Source organism: Eumetopias jubatus, unplaced genomic scaffold (assembly GCF_037043125.1).
Source record: "Eumetopias jubatus isolate StellerSeaLion01/CBP00866 unplaced genomic scaffold, mEumJub1_p1.0 scaffold_10, whole genome shotgun sequence".
In the NCBI taxonomy this organism is placed as follows: Eukaryota; Metazoa; Chordata; class Mammalia; order Carnivora; family Otariidae; genus Eumetopias; species Eumetopias jubatus.
In genome coordinates, this window is record NW_028274816.1 from 127,914,668 (window position 1) to 127,931,020 (window position 16,353).

General features: G+C 53.8%; 1 protein-coding gene across 1 annotated transcript in view; it reads right to left on the minus strand.

The window, feature by feature from the left end:
* The window catches only part of RTN4RL1 (reticulon 4 receptor like 1), a 67,518-nt gene that overhangs the window by 50,205 nt on the left and 960 nt on the right, over positions 1 to 16,353 (minus strand). The window lies entirely within an intron of this gene.

Below are 16,353 nucleotides of genomic sequence, written 5' to 3' on the forward strand. Positions count from 1 at the left end.
GCGCTCTGTGTCTGAGAAGAATTGGATCAAGAGACCAGTAATTATTTAGTTTGTTTTGTATTTTTTTTAAGATTTTTTATTTATTTTTGAGAGAGAGAATGAGAGAGAGAGAGAAAGCACATGGGAGGGGAGGGTCAGAGGGAGAAGCAGACTCCCCGCCGAGCAGGGAGCCCGATGCGGGACTCGATCCCGGGACTCCAGGATCATGACCTGAGCCGAAGGCAGTCGCTTAACCAACTGAGCCACCCAGGCGCCCTAGTTTATTTTGTATTTACCACTCGCTAGGCCCTGGGCTGGCTTATTTGATCCTGTTAGCTAGTTTGTATTTCCATTTTATAGACTGAGCAACTGATGTTCAGTTGCCTGCTCCAAGGTCACACAGACCGCTAAAGCACAAAGCCAGGTTGCAAAGCTCAGCTGGGGCTGTCTGAGACCAGGGTCCCCCGGGCCCCCAGGCAAGCCCCTCTTCAGGAGCCAGAGGAGGGCTGGGTTGGGCTGCTTCCCCCAGGCTAGCCTGGGACTGGAACTGGATGGGCTGCGGAGAGCGAGGATGGTGTGGTCCTTGGTTCCAGAGATCCTCCACTCCGGGACACGGGACTCCTGCCACCGCCACCGCTCCCCCTCCCTCCCCCCAGTCCTTAGTTCCCCAGAGGGGCCTTTCTCCACCAACCCCAGGGACGGGGAAGGGAGGGGGTGGGGGAGAGCTCAGGCAGACCTACTTTCAAGGCTTTAATCCTTTTTGCTTAAAGGATTTTTTTTTTTTTTTTTTTTTTTTGCTTGGGGAAGACTTGGTCTGATCACAGGAGAGATGGAGGGAACTGACAAGCCGCAGAGGATTGGGGGGGGGGTTGGTGAGGAGAAAGAAATACATATTTATTACCCTCAATTATTAAAAAATAGATAGTACCAGATCTTAGGTCCTGGCAGACACTACTACGGCTTTTGCGCAAGGACTATTTTCTTTTCTTTCCCTTTTCTCTCTCTCTCTCTCTTTTTTTTTGGTTAATTCTGTTGAGATTGTAATGTGGCTAGCCGGTTAGGAAAACCGCCCTGGCCAGTTTCCAGCGGGTGGAGGAAGGCTGGGGTACTGGACAGGTGAGCAGGACCTCCTACCGCAGGTACAGGGAAGAGCCCACACCTCATCTCCATGGAGGGCAGGGGGTGGGTGGGAGGGGTCTCGGCCCCATTTGGGGCTGCACAGGCTGAGCCCCTGGCAGGCAGGGATCCTCAGCTCTTTCTTCTCCCTCCACGGCTCTCTCAGGGTTCCTACTCTTTTCAAGGAAGTGGCCAGAGAGAGAAATCCATTCTGCATTCCTCCCTAGGGGCAGTGACACAGCTCACCCCAGAGCTTCTGAGGGCTTCACCCAGGGCCAGCTCCCCAGATACACCCTTCTCCTCCTATGATTGTATCAGCCTGTTGAAAAGGGGTCAGGTCGTCAGCCTAGTGCAAAGACACCGAGGTCCCCTGAGGCCTGATATTCAAGAGGGCAAGGTGGGGCCTAGAACAAAGAAGAGAGAGATCTACCATGTGGGAAAAGGCAGGGGAGGCAAGGCCGCTGAGGACAGGACTGTGGCATTCATTTCGGTTCTCCGAGTCCCCACAGAGCCTGGCACACAGTAGGCCTCGGCACATGGCTGTTGAGTAATAGGCTTGCGTGATGAAGACAGAACAGCTGCAGCGACTCACTGAGGCCTTGGTACATGCCAGGAAGGCACCTCATGTCCATTTGGTCGAGAATGCTCAGAACCCCTTAAAAAAAAAAAAAAAAGAATTCTCCAAGCCCCAAGAGGCAGGTGGCAGTAGCCCCATATTTCAGATGACAAAACTGAGGCCCAGAGAAGTAAAAGCGTTTGCCCAAGGTCAAAGCGGCGGGGCAGGGCCCGGGGTCCTGCCTGTCCTGTCCACGGCCCTTGCTCTCATCCGCTCCGCTGTAGACGCAGAGAGAAAACCTGGGAAGAACAGAAATAAGTTTGAGAGGAATCAGGCAAAAACCACTGACTATTTCACAGATCAAGAGACCAAGGCTCTGCGCTGGGGCTGGGCTTTCTTTTCTGATCGGGAAGACCTTGTTTTGAAGAGAAGGCCGCTGAGTAGAGGTCAGGGCCTAGGCGGGCGGTCGCCGATGATGGACCAGCTTTTGGGAGAAACCTCCAACCTCATCTCAGATTTCTAAGCCAAAGAAACCCACTTGAGAATGCTTCCCGTTGCTCCCCTGCGTTGCCTTAGGGGACACCTCCCTGACCCTGGGCAGAGGGAGCAGGGAGTTCAGGACAGAGCCAGTCCTCCCCAGACAGGGTGGCCCCCTCTGCCCAAGGTGACCTGACCCATCCCTACTAGTCCTGAGACTCCTGCTCCTGGCCAGGGCTGGCCCGTGTCAGCCGGGCCACTCATTCAGACTCAGCCCTGGTCACAAGGAGGCAAAACTTCACACCGTGCTCAGGCCTGGCCTGCGGGAAGGGTGACACAGAAGTTCTCACTATCACTGCTAACACTGAGGGCAACATTCCCGGAGCTCCCGGCACAGTTAAGGGCCACGAACTTTGTCAGGATTGTCTCGTTTAATATACACAACCTTACAAGGCAGGTATTCTCATCAGTAGCCCCATTTTAAAGATGGAAAAACTTAAGTTCAGAGAAACCAGAGCTGGGGCACCTGGGTGGCTCAGTCGTTAAGCGTCTGCCTTCGGCTCAGGTCATGATCTCAGGGTCCTGGGATCGAGTCCCGTGTTGGGCGCCCCGCTCACTGGGGAGTCTGCTTCTCCATCTCCCTCTGTGCTCTCTCTTTCTCTCTCTCTCAAATAAATAAAATCTTAAAAAAAAAAAAAGAGCCTACAAAACTGTCAAAATCACACAGATCCCCTGGTCCAAACCAAAAGCAAGGGGCATGCTCTTCCTCATACTCCCATCCTCAGTTTTTGGTGCCACCCAACCCCAAGGAAAACTAATGCCTCTGTACACCTTTCCCTTTGGTTTGACCACAGCCTGCCTCACTGGAGACTTAGGCCATGTTCACGGCCACAACACATGCACGTGCGCACACATGCGCACACGGACCTTCCTCCGGACCTGCCTCCTCTCCACATCCCCAGAAGGCTTCAGGTCTGGCTGGCTGCTACTTGGGGTAGTATCCAGCCCTCCCACCAAAGGGGCGTCACTGACATCCCACGATGGCCTCCACACACCTGGCTCCCTGTGAACACCTTGACATCTCACACTTCTTTCCTTCCCCTGCTCAGAAGCCCACACAGCACACGGGCGTGTGGCACAGGTGTTGGCTAACACGTCTAACAGCAAAAAGCCGGAAACAGCCTCTGTGCAGAACCTGAGGGGACGGGTAGTCATGCAATGGAACATTCTGCAGCCATTAAAATAGGTTTAGAATTACCAACCTAGGGGGGAGCCTGGCTGGTTCAGTCAGTAGAGCATGTGACTCTTGATCTTGGGGCCCCGAGTTCGAACCCACGTTGGGTGTAGAGATTACTTAAATAAATAAAACTTAAAAAAAAAAAAGAAGAAGAATTACCCATCTATAAATTACTGACCCTAGTGTCCTATACTGTAGATTCAACAACACAGGGTACATTTGCATGAATGCAGGAAGCAGCACAGAAGGCTATACCAAATGCACCAAATGCCCTGGGAGGGATTAGCTTTCCCACACTTCACTCTTTGGGCTGTGGGATTATAGTGATTTTCTTCCTTTAGCCAATCCAATGTTTTCTGTCATGTGTATGCATTATTTGGGAAGTTCAAAAATTTTACTCTGTGGCTGATGAGTCAACCAACCCTCCTCCTCCCTGGTACTTAGGGCTCTGAAACAATTGGGCTGCCCTCAATCTGCTCTACAACCAAAATCCACCACCACCCCATGCAGCCATCATGGTCTATGAACAGCTGTCCCCTTGCTCTCCAACCTTCCCACCCTGCCTGTTCCTACCAGGCCCTGCTCCACCCACAAAGCCTTTGAGCAGGGACCTCCCCACCTGCCCCACTGGCTTGAAAACACACCATCCTTCCCACCCTTCCCTGGCCTCCACTGCCCTGGTGTGGGGCTTCTCTCTCCCACCAGGTGGCAAGTTTCTTGCATGGGGACGGATCTTCAGCCTATCACTCACTCCCCATGGCACCTGGTCTGTAGTGAGAGTTTGGTTATTTAGGAAACAATTACAAGGAAGCACAGGGGCTCAGGCCTGGTCAGAGATGACAGTCTAATTGGGGAGAAGAGGCTGATGTATAAATGAAAAAGACAAGACCATCCACAGAACTAAGTTCTGTGTTTCATGCTCAGAGATAAAGGGAAGGGCTTATGGGAAGTGATCTGTGACCCTATTCTGGCTGCAGACTGGGCCACATTAACGGGAAGTGATCTGCAGACCCTATTCAGGCTGCAGACTGGGCCACATTAACGGAGGAGAAGCGCCTGACCCCAGTGGGAACGGTGATCCCTAGACCCATCACTCCTCCTCCCGCCATATTATTGCTTTGCTTTGTACTTTGGCTCCTCCCCCTAGCCAAGTGGCTGATGAACTTGGGACTGACACCAAGCTCTAGTCCTCTCCAAAGGAACCTGACACTACTTCATGGGCTATACCTCAGAATGCCAGCCCTGCCTATGGCTTTTGGCAGCCAGGTACTGTATCAAGAACACTCCTGCCTCAGGGCCTTTGCACTTGCTATTCCCTCTGCCTGGGGAGCTCTCCCTAAACAGAAGCAACTCAGATAGCTGCAGAGAGCCCTCCCTCCCTTAGGCCTCTATTCAAATGTCACCTTATCAGAAAGGCTTCCCAGTCTTTTTTTTTTTTTTTTAAAGATTTTATTTATTTATTTGAGAGAGAGAGAGAATGAGAGATAGAGAGCACGAGAGGGAAGAGGGTCAGAGGGAGAAACAGACTCCCTGCGGAGCAGGAAGCCCGATGCGGGACTCGATCCCAGGACTCCAGGATCATGACCTGAGCCGAAGGCAGTCGCTTAACGACTGAGCCACCCAGGCGCCCCTTCCCAGTCTTTTTAAAATAACACCTCTCTAGGGGCACCTGGGTGGCTCAGTGGGCTAAGTGTCTGCCTTCAGCTCAGGTCATGATCCTAGGGTCCTAGGATCGAGCCCCACGTTGCGCTCCCTGCTCAGGGGGGAGTCTGCTTCTCCCTCTCCCACTCTCCCTGCTTGTGTTCTCTTTCTCTCTGTCTCAAATAAATAAAATCTTTAAAAAATAATAATAATAAATAAAATAACACCTCTCTGGTCACCCTCTGTTCCTTAATTCACCCTCTAACAGGCTTTTCTTCTAAGCACCTATCCCTACCTGACAGAACATAGTGAGTCATTCATGGTCTATCTCCCCTCACTAGAACACAAGCTCCATAAGAACAGGGGACTAGATTTTTACTCTTTGCTTCATGCTTACGGCCAAGCCAGCAGTAGGCAGGCACTCAATAGCTGTTAAATGTTTGTCACATGGAGAGACACCTCCCATACTCCTCTTGGCTGACAGAATAAAAGGCAGCCAGCTCATCCATGGATAGACAATTCACAGGTGACTGTGATCTATAACATAGAGAAACATGGCTGCCTCAACCGAGGTCTTCCTTCTGGGAACTAAGGCTGGGATACAAAGAATGCAAGGCAATTAGCAGTGGAGGAGGTGAAAGGCCATTTTGAAGAGCAAGCAGTTCTGGGTGACCAGACTGGTCCTGGTACAAGGTGACAAGTCATGGGCACAGACGTGGGGCAGAAGCAGGGGCAGCTGCATTGGGTGGAAGGAGAGGCACCACAGAAAGCCTGCTACTTCCTAGAGCTACTCCGTTTCCTGGAGACTTCCGGAGCCCCCGTCACTCATCTCCTCGCAATAATCCCCCACTTCCCACGAGCTACCTTGAATCCCTGCAATCAGATTTGTCCACTGAAGGCAGAAATAGCAGCCCTCCAGGGGTGGTGGGCCGATTACAGGAAGATGAGAGCCACGCCCACCTCCAGGGGGCCCCCGGGGCCAACTGGCAGCCCACAGCTGGGCGGCACAATGTCCCCCTTGGCTGGTGCATTCTCCTGAGTGTGGCCCTGTGAACCACCCTGGCCTCTGTCCCTTGGCTCAGAGATTTTGTTTCAGCTGCAGGGTTGGGTCCTGGGCAACACCCTGGAGCCTCCCTCCCTAGGAGGAGAGGAAGCAGTTCAAAATAACAAGTCATTTTCTCAGAGAAGACAAAACAGGCGGGGTGCCCGGGTGGCTCAGTCGTGGGGCGCCTGGGTGGCTCAGTCGTTGGGCATCTGCCTTCGGCTCAGGTCATGATCCCGGGGTCCTGGGATCAAGCCCCTCATCGGGCTCCCTGTTCCCACGGGGGGCCTGCTTCTCCCTCTCCCACTCCCCCTGCTTGTGTTCCCTCTCTCACTGTATCTCTCTCTGTCAAATAAATAAATAAATAATCTTAAAAAAAAAAAAAAGACAAAACAGGCAGTCTCCTCACCCCAGGCCCCACCCAAGCTTGGCTGATCTCATGTTCGAGCCAGTCTCAGTCAAACATTTCAGACCTCTGAAGCCCAGAGCATCCACAAGAGGTTTTTATTTGCCATGGAATCAATAGTGCAAATTTTGTTCCATAAAAATCTGCCAAGTACACCTTTAACTTTTCAGAGTAAGAGTTCTATTTCTTCTCCCAACATAGCTCCTGTCCTGCCAGATGTCCTCTGTGGTCCAGCTGGCCTCATCGTTTCTATGCCTCCTAGCTTCGTGGGTCCACAGAGGAGAAGAGCTGGGCTGGGGTGAGGCGGCGGCAGCAGCCCCGGGCCCTGGATGAGCCATGTAGCCTCTCTGAGCCTCAGTGTCCTCATCTGTAACTTGGGGCCAGTAAGACCTGCCTTTTCTGCTTTTAATGAAACACTGCACAGGAAAGCTGTAAGATTTAAAAAAAAAAAAAAATGTGTGTGTGTTCTCTTGGTTGCTGGTACTAAAGCCCCAGCCCCAGAGGCAGCCATGTATTGTTATCAAGAATACTCCGGCCTCAGGGCCTTTGCACTTGCTGTTCCCTGGGCCTGGAGAGCTCTTCCCAAGTAGATGAAGCTGGATAGCTACAGAGAGCCCTCTCATACTTTACTTAGCCTCTGTTCTTTTCTTCTTTCTTTTTTTTCCTTTTTTTTTTTTAAGCACTAGGTTATCATGGTTTGATTTTTCTTATGATTACAAAACAATTTAATTTTTAAAAATGGGGGGAGGGGCAAGGGAGAGGGAGAGAATCCTAAGCAGACTCTGTGCTGAGCAAGGAGCCTGATGTGGGGCTTGATCCCAGGACCCTGAGATCATGACCTGAGCTGAAATCAAGAGTCAGCCGCTTAACCGACTGAGCCACCCAGGTGCCCCACAGAACAATTTCAAAATGAGGTTTTGGTACTACGTTTTTTGGGTTCCAAAACCAGTGACTGTGGTTGTGTACAATCACTGAATCAACATTTCTAACCAATTCATGGAGACGTGACATTAGTTATTGATTCAGCGCTACCCAATGTCACTATGTGCTCCATTTTCTTTTGTGCAGGGTGCTGTTTTACTCAGGTCCTGGTAGTTAATTTGATGAGTACAGAGAACTCAGAGAATCTGGGTAGGGAGACGGGGAAGAGAGACTGTCATTTGCCCCCACCTCTGCTCCGCCCTGGGGCTGACGGGAGGGAGCTCTTTTGAACCTGGAGCTCACTGGCAGGAGCTGTGTAGCAGATGCTGTGGAGGCCTGCCTATCCCTTGCTTTCACCATTTTAGCACACACCAGCCTGACTTCCAACTGGCAGAACCTGCATTTCTTTGCCTGAGGGCTTTTTCTAGCAGAGGAGCTGGCACCGCTCACCCACAGAGCAGGCCAAAAGTGAGGGGGGAATCTCATCTCTACACCAAGAACACCACTCAGCCAATGATGGGTAGGAGCTGTGTATAAATACCCCTGCTCCCTCCCTTCAGTGAGATAACTTTGAGGTGCATGTTCGAAACTGTATCCCCAAGTTCCCTGATGGGATTAAGTTCTGGTTGCCCACAGTGTTCATTTGCTCAACCACGGGCCCCTTATTGGCCTCTTCCCTTCTCTGTCTCACTTCCCGGCTCACCTACTGACATTTTCTAGGATGCCTCCCAAACATACAATTTACACTTGAATCCTCATCTCAGGCTGCACTTCTGGAAGAATCTTTGGGGGATGATGGAGGGGCAGGAGAACTCATGGTGACTCACCATTGGTTGAAGCCAACTGGAAGCAAGAGGGTGTGGGAGCTCATTGTTGATGTTGGACAGGCCAACCTCCTGGGACAGAGAGCAGGTCTGGAGGGGCGGGGGGAGGGGGACTAACCGGGTCTCCTCATGAAACCTACTTTCCAGTGAGGAGGGCAGATAATAAAAACAGGCTGGATACAATGACCAGGAAGCACAGAATATTATGGGCCGTCCAGCTGGGAAGTCTGGACCATCCCCTGAAGAAAAAGAAATCTCTGTAGGTGTTTTAAGCTAAGGGACGGGATGAGAGCAGGTGGCGTTGTAGAATGTAGGCACAGCGTAAAACTGGATTGGGTGAAGGCAAGAGAGGTGGCAGGGAGCTAGCTGCCCATACGGTCCGGGAGAAGAAGACAGCCTGGGCTGGGGGGCAGGCAGGGGGGGAAGGGGGTGTGAAGGCCGCCATGGGGGGAAAGGACAGCACTTGGAGATGGACTAATGGGGAGGGGTGGGGTGAGGGGGCTCATCGGGGGTCCCGTGCTTGAGCTGAGGGGGTCTGGGAGGTTGATGGTGCCAGACACCAAGATGGAGGGAGGTGGGGAAGGAGTGGGTCTGCTGCGAGCTCAAGTAGAAGTACAGGTTCAGACACATGGAGTTGAAGGGGCCGGTGGGGCGGGGAGGGGGGCAGGGGGGTAGAAGGCCCTAGACGCCAGGGCAGCACCTCCACGGACAAGGACACACTGAAGGCCCCCAGAGGAGAGGGAGGGGTGAGACAGCACCCAGGGCGGTGCTGGGGGGTGGGTGCCACATTTGAGCATGGTGAGAAGTGGTGGGGTTGGCAGAGAAGGCTGAGAAGAAGCAGCCGGCTCTGTGGGCGAGCAAAGGAGGAGAAAGACCAGGGGAGCTGCCATCAGGGGAGCCACAGGGAAACCACGGCCAACAGTCCGATGCCACCAGAAGGTCAGGTGGGACGAGAGGAAGACGTGTGGTAGGGTCAGCCTCAGGCCAGAGCGGTGACAGTCGAGTGACAGAGGACACAGCCTGGCGTCTGGGTTGAGGAGTGAGAGAGGACGGGAGAGCAAGGAGATGCCAAGTGTAGACAGCTCCTCTCAGAGAGCTAAGTGGTCACCAGGGGTCCAAAAGGAGAGGAGGCAACAACCCACTCCCACTGCAAGAGAGAGAGCTCGCACCTCGAACCTTGCAGACACGGCTCTGTCCCTTTGTTAACACACCACACCCAGCACACCCAGTGGCCTTCCTGTGGGCACTGTCTTGCCAAAAGGGGCCACGGGAGACTCCCCCGTCTCCAAATTGGAGGGCTGTCAGGGTGTCCGTGAGGCCAGAGTTGGACGCGCCTCTCCCCAGCTCTGACCAGGCCCACTTAGGCTTCTCTGAGTTACATTCTGGGCTCCGACAGTGGGTATCATTGAAAAAAAACTGTTCTACTTCCAAAAAACATTTGAAAAGCCATTAATCCAGTCCTATTATCGACGGAGAAACTGAGGCCCAGGGAGGAGGAAATGTACCCAGGGTCCTAGAGACTCGGCCAACAGAGATGGAACCTAATGCAGCCCTGGGACTCCAACTTCAGTATTCTTTCTACAACGCCACGGTCCCTAGGAAGAAAAGGGCCATGGCCAAGCCGAAGCCAGGGTCGCACAGAGCCGCTGTCAGAGGCAGAGCCGGGTGGCCAGTGAAAACGGAGACGGACAGGAGAGTAAGTAAACACAAAAGGGCGCGCTGCCCGCAGCTCCTCCCGAGGAGGCAGCCCGCAGTATGAACGGAGACGCTCCCCACAGCTCGGGCCTGCCTGGCTGCCCCCGCACTGGCCACGGAGGGACCCGGCGGGCCCTGCCTGCCCCCTAGGCTGCCTGGCCTCAGCCTGCTAGCCCACTGCACTGCATGCTCCTTCCTTCTCCCTGCCTGCTCGGGCAAGCCCATGAATAGAACATTAAAGGCAAAACCTTCTAAAAGAAAAAGCAGCTCCCTGGTAGGAGTCGCCCCACTAAATGTCAAATACAGAGCACGGCTTTCTGCCTCGTGTGCTTCTCACTAATGGAGGCACCTTAGCCTCCATAACCCCATCATCCAATCACCCTATAAATAAATCATTGTAAGAAGAATGCCAATTTTCCCCCTAGGGCCTCATGAATCTCTCTATCCAACCATATGTAAAGGCCTCCTTCACTGTGCTGGTGCAGGTGCCCAGAGAGAGATGGCAAACTCTGCTAGGGCAATTTTAGAGGCAGAAGCAAACTTTCACACCATCTCAGTGGGCTGCAAGTTGGGAGCCCAGCTTTTCTCCTGACTTGGGGAAGACTTCTGCTCAATTTCCTGCAGACCCACCCTGACGACGCTGCCACAGCCCTCTGGAATCAGCCCAGGAAGCTGCCAGGAGGCCCCTCTCCAGGGTCTGCTGGGGCCTGTCCCCTAGAACCCACCCCTGCGGGGGAGCCACACAGCAGCTCACCCAGCTTGGCTCCCGACGCGTGGTGCACAGAGCGCTGGCCCACTCACTCCTGGAGGCCTTCCCACTGACCAGCTCGCCAGCCCACTAATGGCACCAATGCCGTGCTACTAGCTCTGAGGTGTAGGTGCCGACCTAGGCTCCATGACCAGTGGGGGGGCACAGGCACGGGGGCGCTCTACTCTGCAACAGCGGACTTTTGGCACGCACACTTCCGGAGCCTGCTGCATGCTTGCCAGGTGTGCTTCTGCAAATATGCACTTGCACACACACACCCACACCCCCACACACACACACACACATACACACTGTATTGTGCCAACGCTCTTGCCATGCCAGCACGGAGGCCTCCAGAGCAACTCTTCTGAATCAGATAGCAGAGGCTGTTGGCTGTTTTGGATCCCAACTTCGCTGACTGATTAGACAATGATCACAGGCTCAGAAGCACCGGCTTATCTGTGCGATCAGACCCCCTGCCTCACCGTGGCAGCGGGGGCTCCTCGCTCAGAGGTGGGAGTCTGCCCTTCTACCTCCCAAGACCACTTAGACTCTCGGCCTTAACCCATCTTCTTTCTTTTCCAAACCACAGGGAAAACTGGCCTCTGGAATTCAACCATGGCTGGAAGGGGGCAGGAGAAGTCCCTTCTGGAGGACAGGTCTGAGCTCTGCAGTTACAGTCCAGCTAACAGACTAGGGCTGGGCCATGGGAACACCGCCCTGGGAGTGAGGGAGAACTCCAGAGGTGCGGGGTAGGTACAGGTGGAGGGACCCGCTTCACCCAGCCTGCCAGCTACCACCCACCTGGGCCATACCTGGGGCTGTTGCGCCCTACACAAGCACCCGCCAGTCTGGGGTGTAGCTGTGTGAACAAGCTCACCAGGCTAGCCAGGAAGAGCAACATATGGGGAAGGCCTAGCCCCCAAATAAACCATATCCCAGCCTTTCTCAAGGGCTTGAAAGCAGGCAGGATGGTGCTGGCCCAGGGTCCCAGTCTCTGCCATGAAGAAACCACAGCCGGAGGCAGGAGGCAGAAGGTGAGGGTGTGTCTGCCCAGCACAGCCAGGGCTAGGGAAGAGGAGGACAGATGAGACCCTGGCTCGGGGTCCTAGAGCCCCAGGTCCCAGCCAGAGACACTCCCGGAGGTACAGCAGAAGGGGAGCGCATGGGAACTACCAGGGCACTCTGTAACAAGATACAAATGATTCAGCACCCCGCAAAACAAATGTCACGTAAATTCAAGGCAGATGGGTGTGTGAGACAGTGGAGCTTAGGGGCTAAGAGAGCAAGCAAGAGAAAGAGTGTGGTGGCCGGCGGATCTGGGATTGCATTCTGACTCAATAATGTGCCAGCCGAGTGACTCAGGGCAAGGGACTTCATTTGTCTGTGCCTCAGTTTCCATATCTGTAGAGCAGGGACAAGTAGCAGACTGACCTCAAAGGGCAATTGTGGAGATGACATGACAAAAGGTATGGAGTACACTTAGCTTGGCCCATCAGTAATAATAAGCAGGTATTGGCAGTGCACGGACAGGGACTGGCACGGGTGGGTCCTTGCTGCCCCTGTCTCCGCTAGCATCCATACCTCCTCCCGGGGGGCTCAACCGGGCATGCTCTGAGACCCGACACGGCGTGGCTTTGCCGTGGTGATGGACTCCAAGTCAGGGTGCCTCCTCTCCCCAGTTCAAAGGCATACCAAGGAGGTCCCTGCTCTGGGCCCCCTAACCTTGGAGTTGATGTCTCCCTAGGTGTTGTCCCAGGCCTTGAGGAAGCTCTCACTCTGAAGTCCCTGCCCCACTCCTCTTTCTGACTCACTTCTATTGAGGGTGGCCTGGCCAGCGCACCCCAAGGAAGGGCTGCTTCCGGCATTCTGCGCGGAGGTCCTGCCTTCTGCTGTCCCTGGAGGCTCTGTTCCCGTTTCGCCAGCTATTTTGCTTCCTTGGCCATCTGTTCCCTCCCTGTCATCTCCTCTCTGCTTTAACCTTAACCACTACTTTGCTGCAGATGGTATCCAACAGATCCGTTCTTGACATCCTGCATGATGCCTGCCCCCTCCTTCTCCTCTCCAGCAAGTGAACCTCTCTCTGCTCTGTCCTTTTTCAGGCTATGACTCCAAAGCTTGGAGCTGGATTCACCCCACAAGCCTCCCTCCTCAGTCCCATCTGCTGTCAACGCGGCCACAGATCAGGGGACAGACACCCACCTTTCCCCCCGCCTTTTCCTCTTCCCAACGAGACTTCCCCTTTTCAAACTTGGCCAAGAACCTTCTCCTGGCGTCAGGTCCACAGTCTGCTCCAGTTATCTACCTGGTGTTTACAAATAGTGTCCTGAAACCCTCCAGAGGCCTCGGGATCAGTGGCCTGAGACAGACCGGAAACTGCAGGCTGCCTTCCTGTGGTGCAGGAGCCAGTGTGCCCGCACGGGGAGTCTGGGTCCTGAACGGTTTCTCTGTAGAAGATGGGCCTGAGCAGTGCAGCGAGGCTTGGCCACATATCGGCCTGACGGGAATCGAACCAAAACACACTTGCTACGTGGTCTGAGCTCACAAGGGAAACAATGCACTGCTCGCCTTGCTTTTATTCTGGCCACTGGTGAGAAAGTGCATGCACGGGCTTTACTGAGCAACTCCCGCTGCTCCTCTTCTATTGCTGTGTCCTGGTGCTCCCCTAAAATTCCTCCCCTTGGCTTTTCTTTTCTGGCATAAGGACCAGGAGCTTTGAGAAAGGAAGCAGCCCAGAGCCTCCCAATGAAAGAAGCTGTTTTGGTGACACTGGTACAACCAGGCTGCATTCCCTGGGTGGGACACAATTAGGTGGGGAAGACTGAGATTTCGTTTCTGCACCAGGATTTGGGATAAAAAAAGCCTCACATCTCAACCCTCCCGAGCAGGGCTCTTGTAACTTCCTCTCTACCTACTTCCTCTGCAGCAGAAAGAAGTGTGTCTTGGCTGTCCATGGAATATTCCTCCCTTCTCTTCTCTACTGGAGCTACAGAGGACCTTGTTATGGATAGCTCCAAGAGATGGAGCCTGCTGACACCTGGACAGCTGGAGACTCTCAGGTCACCTAGGGAACCTCTGGATTCAAATCCACCAAGCACTGACGACCCCGCGGTCCCTTCCTCCCACTGCCTCCCTTTCTTCACACAAAGGAGACCCAATCCAGCCACCGGGCCAGCCCATGTGGCTATGGAAACCAAAAGAACAAAATGCTTCTTACTGGATTGCAGGCCTTAATCTAGCTCTTGCTGAATTATTCAAGGATGGCATTAACTTATAAATGAGTGTGTTTGACTGATTTTGTGGTTGATGTACAGATATATTCTAATGAAAGACAGCTACAAGATTTTAAATTATTAATTAGACTGCCACTTAACAAAGCCTATTTGGCACTCTATTTCCTTGCTTAACAAGACAAAAACTTTAAGGATAGGTTCTGTATTAGACCAGAGGCTGTTGATTTGCATTCTGTTTTTATAGCTCTAAAAATGAAAACCATAGATCCTGACCTTAAGCAGGCCACTTCTGGCAAAGCAAAACCCCCAACAGGCTTCCCTTTCTTCCTGGATGATGCTGGGTGGCTCCGGGCATGGCTTGCCCTGCCTGCCTCTCATCTCTGACCAGAGGCTTGCTTTTTATATCCCTGGTTCTGCCAGGGTAGGCCAGGAGACGGAAAAGAGGGCAGGCAGCTGCTGAAGCCTCCAACTACCAGCACTGTCAGCAGCAGGATCCACTGACAACTCAGGCTGTTCTGGTTCACAGAGGTGCGGCTATGGCCAGTAGAGTCATTTCATTAAGAGACACAAGGCAGCACCCCCCAATTCCTAAAATGTCCTGCCAGGGGACAGCACCCAGCTTGCTGTAATTAGGACAACCAGAAGTCAGAGCAATGACCCCCATGATCCAATGTCTACACTCGCCTTCTTCAGACCACTGAGCCTCCTCACTCCACAAAGCACTCCATTGTCAAGACCATGAGCCCAACCTTTTACAGAAAAGTACGAGGGTGTTTCTCTTCCACCCTACCCCCAGGATCTAGGGATAGCTGCTCTTTCTTTTTTCAAATCCTTTTCCAAATCGAGACTATGATACTCCCTCAGGTCCAGGACTCCACGCAGGGCTCTGCAGCTGATAGGCAGGGAAACTGCAACAATGGTCTGAACCCATCCTATAACATTGTTGCTTGGAGCTTTTGGGAAGAATTCGAGAAGCAGAAACTGCAATGGCCACCTCCCTTGGCATTAGCCTCAGGCATACCTTTGGCTTTGAGCACACACCTGGAATCCACACAGAGTATCTGAGTGTCCCGTATATGTGTGTAAAAGAAACAAGTCCTACGGATCAGGACCAGGGGCTGAGAGAGAAGATTGTCCGGCAAAGGACCAAAATAAAAGTCCTTTGCCCACACAATGTCCCAGCAGCAGGCTGCAGGCCACTGGAGCTGAGCCTAGCCTAGCAAAGGGCTTTTCTGCTCTGTTTTCCTCCGGCCAATCCAGGTGGAAACCTCTTTGTTGGTAGAACCTCTCCCACCAAGCAAGCCATGCAGGAAGGGAAAAATAGCCTCCCTAGGCACCTAAGCCATGTAAATAAAGTACACGGGCTGCTTTGTGGCTCATTTTTAACTGCCAAAGGACAAAAGACCAGAAGGAAAATGAGATGTCAGTTCCCCTCTATTATCTCCATCACAGACCCAGCAACCTGCACATGGTGGCCTCTTAAAACTGCCTAGGAAGCCTTACCCACCAGAGCCAGTGTGCACACTCCAGGCCCAAGCTTCTCAGACCCCGGCTTCTACTCAGTTCTGTAAAAATCACCCTCTGTGTGCAGACACTGACCAGCACCGCTAGCTGCTGAAAGGATTTTTAGTACCTTTCTGCCCGGAAAAGGAACCGGGGTGTATCAGTGAAGAGGTTTCTCCAACTAGCCGCAGAGACTTTCCCCACACCACAGTAAAAGGCAGTCAGCGTTTCCCCCCGGCACTGCCCCGACCCACGTGGAAGACACAAGTCACACACAAGTTTGTGACTATTGACACATGGGGCAACCGAGGCTCCCCTGTAGGCCTGAGCAAGCCGGGGCCACCACACAGCCTTTACTGTTTCCAGGGAAGGCGTGGTTTCTTCACCCACCTGTCCCACCTGCTTGTGGGGTCTCTTCCACGACCCCCACATCTGCTCCTCTCCGCCCATCTTGGGGCTTCGCTGCCCATTCCTTCGCCACCTCCCCCTGCCCGTTTTCTCCTTCCCCATCCTACTGTGAGGTCAGAATCCTGTGCTTACGACACCTCGGTCTGTTGCCATGGAAACAGGGGCGGATTAAGGCAGGAGCGCGGAGCGCAGGGATCAGGCCCCTCAGCTACCTGAGCTCCCGCCTCAGCCGGCTCCCGCAGGGCCCGGGCAGCCAGACGCAGCCGCCGCGGCTCGCCGGCCACCCAGCCCGGCCCAGAGACGATAGGGTCCCGACGGAGCGTCGCAGCTCGCCCCGACTCGGGAGGGGAGAGAGGCAGACGTCGAGGCCGGAGCAGCGGGAGACAGGGCTTGCGGGCTCTCGGCGTGGTCACCTGCCCTCCCTGGGCCCCGGGGACAGCTCCCCGCGCGGCAGCCACGTGGGGGCGCGGCGGGACTTCCCCAGCACCCGCGCCAACTTTGCAACGCTCTGCAATGAGCCGGGCTGCGGGGGGATGGGAAGGGGGTTGTGGTAAGGTGGTCGCGGGG